The following is a 7062-nucleotide window of genomic DNA, read 5'->3' as shown; positions in this document are numbered from 1 at the left end:
TGAAGTGCGGCGCCCAGAACTGCACGCAGTACTCCAGCTGCGGTCTGACCAGCGCCCGATAGAGGGGTAGAGTTAATTAGTTCACTCCATCCTAATAGCATTGCATGTGTACATGCCGAGACGTTTACTGCAGACCTAATTAGGCCACTCCAGAGTAAATGTCTCATGTACGTGCGCCCGTGGAGTTGTAGCCAAGCAGTTGCAATTGTGGTGCAACTTTTAAGACGGTGCAACCCATTTTGAATGATTGCCCAATTAGATCATTTATCGGCGATCTAAAATCATTCCTCGAGTGCAGCTACCCCTAATGCACTCGAGCGGTTATCACATTTAGATATTAATCTGTGAAATGTCATATGAAAGAGAGAGAAAGAGAGTTGGAAACTACTAGACCAGGAATGGTCAACCTGCAATATGCATGGCACAGGCGGCCTCTGTGTGCAGCAAGTGGTAGATTGGGGAGGGAGCCACAAGCAGAGTAGCAGATCAGGCAGGAGGCAGAAAGCAGAACAGCAGATTGAGTGGGGGAAAGGGACTGGGGAAGGCATGGAGCTTAAATTTGTGGCATGTCCACAGTGCTAGAGCACAGAAACAAAGAAGTAGCAGGACCTCACTGGGGCTGCTCTATGCAGACAGAGATTTCTGGCTGCAGCCGCAAACAAGGGGAAGACGATCCGATCTGTTGGTGGTGGAGTGATAGGGAGCCCTGCCCTACCTGTGGGTGGGAGGGGTGCTGAGACGGAGCCAGTCACCGTGGTGACTGTCAATATAGATATTTACTGATGGGTGGCTGCTGTTAGGTCTTATCATGGGAACGCCCGCCCAGTACGCTGGCAGGAGGGACAGGTTGCTACAAAAGGTCAGATTGGGAGGTGGCATGTGCATGCTCCAGCCCACCTGGCACCTTCTGCTGCCAGCTTCATTTGAAGAGCAGATTTGGTGTGGAGAGACTGCAGCTGCAAAGAGAAGCTTCAGCACGGGGATCAAGGTACTGCTGCTGTCTTGCAGGCAGCCTGGGGCTTTTGTACAGCCAATCGGGGAGGTGTGTGTCCTTGTGATGGGGTGGTTGCTGTGCCCTTGTTCATCAGTAAAATGGTCAATGGTGTCTTTAGATCTTAAAGCAGTGACCCCTCCAGGTGCAACTTTCTTTCTGTTTTCAACAAGAATCATAGCTTTGAATGGGGCTAAAGGTAAGAGATCTGAGATGGAAATGGCTGCATCTGGGGTAGTGGAGAAAACTGAAGGGATCTTCCTCCCCAGTCCAGACCTGTAAGAGAGCTACCAAGGGGCAGCTCTGGTCACCGGGGATGATACCATCGGGGTGGAGAACAGCAGATGCAGTGCCTGTGGTCTGGAAGTCTGACCTCTAGAGAAACGCCAGGGTTCAGAATAGTTGCCGAAGAAAAGACAAATGAAGGACCTAGAAGTAGAGGTGCACTGAAGTATCGGTCCACATCAGACCGGCACGGATAAAAGAAAAATTAACATTATCAGCAATCAGCTTTTTTTGACTGCTGTAGCTGCTAATGCCACCGATAAATGCCACATGCATTTGTGCAGCCACAGAATGCACATGGCCAGGAGTGCAGCCCAGCAGCATGGAGAGCAGCATCTAGCCGGTAAGTCTGCGTGGGGAAGGGGTGGGGAGTGGGAAGATTGAGGCTCCCACGGTGAGGGAGGGAGTAGGGCAGGGGCAGGCAGTGCCCGGCCAGGGCAGTGATTGTGACCCCTGGAGCAGGGCGGAGCTATGGGTGACTCATCTTGGGGGAGGGAGGGGTGGCTCCCTGCCACTACATGTACCCCCAGGGGAGGCATGGGGCACATGTACCCCTCATTTGTGTACAGGGCAAGGGCAGGTTGTGGGCTTGTGGCCAGGGGCTGCACCGGCCTCCTGCCCTTGGGGTGGGGGCTGTGCTCCAACTGAGTGGGGGCAGGGTGGGTGGTGGTGGTGCTGGGAGGGGGGCTACAGGGTGGGCTACAGCCACCTCAAAATTCACCATAGCCACTCCATAGCCCCCCCTCCGAGCACAGCTGCTACCTACCTGCCCCGAGCGCAGCCCCAGCCCAGTCCTCCTGACTGGGAAGAGGCTGGTGCCACCTCTGGCCCCAAGCCCGCAGCCCACCCTCGCCCTGTGCACAAATCTAGGGGGCACATTCCCCCCATGCCTGCTGCCCACAGCGCCAGCCCTGTCCTGTACCCTCAGCGTGCCAGCCTGGCCAGCACCTGGCCACACACCCCAACCCGTCCATTTGAACAGGGTCCCCCGTCACGTTCCCAGGGTCACATTTACCGCCCTGCCTGGGCAGCGCCTGCCTCTACCCCGCTCCCTCCCTCACAGTGAGGGTCTCGATCTGCCCCTGCCATCCCCACCCCTCTTCCCTCCCCCACTCCTCTTCCCCCAGCAGACTTACCAGCCAGATGTTGCTCTCCAAGCTGCCCAGCTGCATTCCTGTAAATCAAGTCATTGGTATTGGCCGATGTGTCTGGTTAACAATTGACCATCGGTATTGGCCAAGAAAATCTTCATGGATGCACTCCTACCTGGAAGTAGATGGGAAATGGGCTTGGCTTTACCAAGGGGAGAGCAGGGTAGTATAACTGTGCTAACCTGGGCAGTGTTGCACTGATGAAGTCTGCTTCTCGCTTGGGGTGGAGCACTGGGACAGCCGTGCTGCTTCTCCTGCCCAAGAGCTAGGTGAGTTCAGGGGCAGTGCTGGCATAAGTACCAGTGGACATAAGGTCATCTTGAGCGGGCTGGAGGCTAGAAGAAGGTTTTTACCACCAGAAGAGGCAACAGGCCTGCAAGAGGAGTGGTGGGCCAGAAGCAGAGCTCCTCTGAAAGATGGATGTGGGTCACTTTATGTGCTGCGGTGCCTGCAATAGTAGGGACCTGGCTGGGCTGTCACCCAGGAGCTCCCTTCTGGGCCTGTCGCTCCTTTTTGGCTCATCTTGCCTATAATCTGCTGCCTTGCATACCAGTGTAAGTAACTGGAGGGTCACCAAAGGAATAGGCACGTTGCGGTTATTTGCACTGGGATTGTCTGAAACAGTCTGGCGAGTTTTATCTTAAACATCCCAGTTGTAGTCTCCAGTGTCCATGACTTACCTGACACCCAATCCCCACCCCCTGATGCACGCTACTGCTGTGTCCCTCCTCATGTTCAGCTGGCCGAGGAACACCTCTGAATGCCGTAATCCTGCCTACAAAGGCACGGGCTGTGTGATTTGGGGTAATCCTCATGGGACTGAACCAGACAGGTCCTGGAGTCTCAGGACAGCTCTGGACACTGCCAGCAGCTTGCAAATAATCCTGGTGTTTTGCTCACAGCAAAGCCCCAGGTAGGGCTGGCTTGGGGCTGATAAATAACCAGATCTCCCAGGTACCCAACGACCTCTTTAGGGCTTGGATCTTGGGCCAGGTTCTGCTCTGTGCCAGCAGGATTGATCCCATGGTAGGAAGTGGATTTGGAGGTGTCCTGCATTATTCCCTTAGGGGCCTTTGGGTAGAAGGTGGCTGTCTAGTCTCTCCCCACAGTATTCATGTGACAGCCAGGTAACAGACCCCAGGCATCTTGACTATAACAGCCTTCCAGGTGTCTGCAGTACTTAGTCGTGCCTTGCCTTTAAATGGGAAGGACGGCACTGAGACGGGGGCTATGTCTGTGCAGGGCTCTGGGGGAGGTTCCTGTAAGTGGCCGGGGCTGTGGTTTGGTGGGAAGCCCAGGCAGTGCCAGGTCTGATCCAGTTTGCATTTCATCGACTTTGCTCCCTCTTACGCATCCTGTTGCATATTGTAATTATTAACTGGCTTGCCAGGAAGCCAGTTTGAAGTCGGAGATAGGGATTTGGGCAGTGTGGGCTTGGCAGGTGGGAAGCTGCCTAGGAAGGCGGCGTGTTTTTCAAGGGGCTGCTTCTCCTTCTGGTTACCCCAGTGATGGACCTCTCCTTGCTGTTTTCACCACCCGTTTTTGTACCAAAGACTTTCACTTCGGTGTCTGTGAGCCCAGACAGAGCTGTACCACGGACACAGCTTCTACCAAGCGCCGGCTTGCGCTTTGTGCCTGGCAGCAGTGCTCGGGGGACGTGCGCGCTGTGCACAGCAGCGGGGAGCAGGACGGCTGGGGCGTGCACCGTGCTGAGCTTCCCTGCCGATACTAGAAGACCCCAGTGGGTCCACTGCTGAGTAGGCATCGGGATGGCGTTGTAGCTGGGGTGATTTAGGTGCCCATCTGGAGGTGCCCTGAGGCCTGCCTGGCTCCTGGGCTACCTGCTTGCTGCAGGGAGGTGTGCTGCTTTGCCTGGGGTGGTTGCAGTCCTGCCTGTCCTCCTCCTTGGTGTTTCCTCCAAACCTCCGAGTCTCCCAGCGGGCTGTGCCCGGCGCTGTTGCGGGGGCGTTGGGGTCCAGCGGACGAGTGCAGGGGGTGACTCGGGAAGTGCAGGCTGTGCTCCCAGCCCTGCCTCTCGTCTACCAGCGACTCTGGGCCAGCCGTCGCACCCTGTGCCTCCTTTCCCCCTGTCCGTCTCCTCTAGTTACATTGCCCTGGGCTGGCTGGATTGAAATCATCAACATTGAATAGACTTTTCCATTTGTCCTTCAGTTTCTTTTCCAAAGGAAGCTGCATTCTTGTCGGCTGATATGGCCATGAACACGTGCAGATTTGCAGCCGATTAGCACCTTTACACACCATCGGGGGCATCTTTTTGATACGTGGGGTGTCCAGCTGGGATTTACTAGGTGGGTCTGTGTGTGCGTACGTGCGCGTATGTGCATATGCATGGGGGGAGCATCTAAGAGCTGGAAAATGAGTTTCCCTGGTGGGTAGGAGTATAAATATTCATGATTTGATAACCAAGTCAATTGGGTCTTAGATAGGGAGATGCTGTAACCTAGGACAATAAGCTCCCCCAGGTGGGCTCAGCGGATGATCCCAGTGAGGTATGTGACAGTGTCATCTGCAGTCAGAGACTGGATCCCAACATGGCCTAGTAGGTAGAGTGCTAGGCTGTTAATCCTGGCTCTTCTACTGACTGGCTGGGTGGCCTTGAGCATGTCACTTCACCTCCACTTCTGTGCCTCCATTTTTCTACCTGTAAAATCGGGGTAATTTCTGTTGTGCCATCTGGCAATGACCAGTCCTATGTGACATCTAGCGGTGCTTGTTTTGGCCTCCTCTGCAGAGGGCAGGGTTCCCTTGATCAGTGGTGGGGACACCCCTGCCTCGTCATTTATGAAATGCCATCTTTTTCTTCCCCTCCATGTTTTTTCCTTGCACAATATTTGGAGACCCTTTGAGCTCAGCGGGGCTAGCGCTTACCAAACGTTCGGGCAGCGCACTAATTACTGAACACTTGGAAGGGCACAAGGGACAACGTGAGAAACTTTCTGCTGCCTTTAATGGGGTCTAGATCTGGTCCAAGACCCCAACAGTGCGATCCCTCTCATCTCAGAAATGCTGCTGTGTGTCCAGGGGGAAAGCGAACTGAGCGGCACGGTGTTCCCGGGGCTGCCTGTGTGTCCAGGGCCCTGGCAGCTTGCAAAGGAGTACACGTGAGGCACCCTGTTTTGGATCCCAGGGAGGAAATGCCTCCCGAGCTGAGGATATCCTGCCTCTGCAGGCATTGTGCATGGAGCAGGAGACCTACCACTGCAGTGTGCTTCCCGCGCTGCCAAACCGGGCCTGCTCAGAAGAGACTGGTGTCACCCCCTAGAAAGGCTCTCGCTGGTCTTTGGAGGAGGTACAAAGGGCTGCGGGGGCCAGCTGCACCAGCTCTTGTCCCTGCTTCAGAGCCCTGTATGGGTAGAGTCACGGAGGAGCCCTCTTCTTCCTTGATCCACCCCAGAAACAGCCCAGAGCTGTCCGACCCAGCTGCGCAAGGTCCACGGTGCCAGCTGAGCACTTGCAAAGAAGCGGCAGGGCAATGGTGAGTAGGACCCTTGCTTATCAACCTGCATCACGCGGATCAAACCACGGGCCCCGCTTGTCACGGTCAAGCAGCCACGTGACCCCCCCTCAGCCATGAGTATCCACCACGACACGCCGTTCTGGTGGACGAGGGGCTGGATCCTGCTCCGTCCATCAGACCTCTGTGTGGCACTTGGGTGTCTCTGTGTAATTCTGCTCCACCTTGCTCGAAGCCTGGAAAAATCCTCAACGTGACTATTTTTGCCCCAGCTCATCCTTAAGGCTAAGAGGCAGAAGCAGTGAAGAAGAGGAGCGCCCCCCACCCCGCTGTTTTTTAGTGGGACGCAGGCAGTGGAGGAGGGGAGGTGGTGTTTAGGTGCTTCATAATAAGTAGAGCATAATCTCGATCGATGTCTATAAGTGAGTGCACTGCTCCGCGTGGTAATAATGGTGCAGTTACTGCTGCTAATGGGGACTGATCCAGAGGTTTGTCATTGATCGCAGTGGGTTTGAGATCAGGCCCACTGAGATTTTTCACTGTATCAAACACTTTTGAAAACAGTGTTCCCTAATTGCAGGGGCACTAAGTTTACAGCTAGTCTACAACAGTGGCGCTCAACCTTTTCGCTCTGCGTGCCAGGTGATGAATGGTGTGGGGCCTGTCTGAGCTGGATCAGGCCCTGCCTGGCACAGCCCCATCCCACCCCTGCATGCTGGGATTGGGCCCCAGGGGCCTGGCACCGGCCTCTCCTCCCCCTATGCACTGGGATTTGTGGGACCAAGCATCTCCCTCTCTCCCCCCTTGGACAGCAGGATCTAGCACTGCTCCTTCCTGCCATGCCAGGGTTGGGACCCAGTGACTTGGCCACTGCACACTGGGACTGGGGGCCTGACACCATGCCCTCCTCCCCCTTCTGCATGCCAGGATTGGGGGCACCATGCCCTCCTCCCCTTTTTGCATGCCAGGATTGGGTCCTGAGGGCCTGGCACCATGCCCTCCTCCCCCCTGCATGCCAGGATTGGGCCCTCGAGGCCTGGCACCATGCCTTCTGATCCCCTGCATGTTGGGACCCAGTGACTTGGCCACTGCACACTGGGACTGGGGGCCTGGCACCATGCCCTCCTCCCCCTTCTGCATGCCAGGATTGGGTCCTGAGG

General features: G+C 55.7%; 1 protein-coding gene across 2 annotated transcripts in view; it reads left to right on the top strand.

The window, feature by feature from the left end:
- CAPN5 (calpain 5) overlaps positions 1-7062 on the top strand; it is a 92288-nt gene that overhangs the window by 9477 nt on the left and 75749 nt on the right. Inside the window, exon 1 of one of the 2 annotated variants that reach the window (XM_019530451.1) lies at positions 5729-5923. The exons of the other annotated variant lie outside the window; for it this stretch is intronic. The gene's annotated coding sequence lies outside the window, so the exon portion shown is untranslated. Of the gene's footprint in view, positions 1-5728; positions 5924-7062 lie in introns of those variants that run through there. 2 annotated transcript variants of the gene reach the window in all.

This window comes from Crocodylus porosus, unplaced genomic scaffold (genome assembly GCF_001723895.1).
Source record: "Crocodylus porosus isolate Cpor-Errol unplaced genomic scaffold, CroPor_comp1, whole genome shotgun sequence".
Lineage (NCBI taxonomy): Eukaryota > Metazoa > Chordata > Crocodylia > Crocodylidae > Crocodylus > Crocodylus porosus.
The sequence above is the reverse complement of the archived record's forward strand: the minus strand, read 5'-3'. Positions and strand labels throughout refer to the sequence as shown.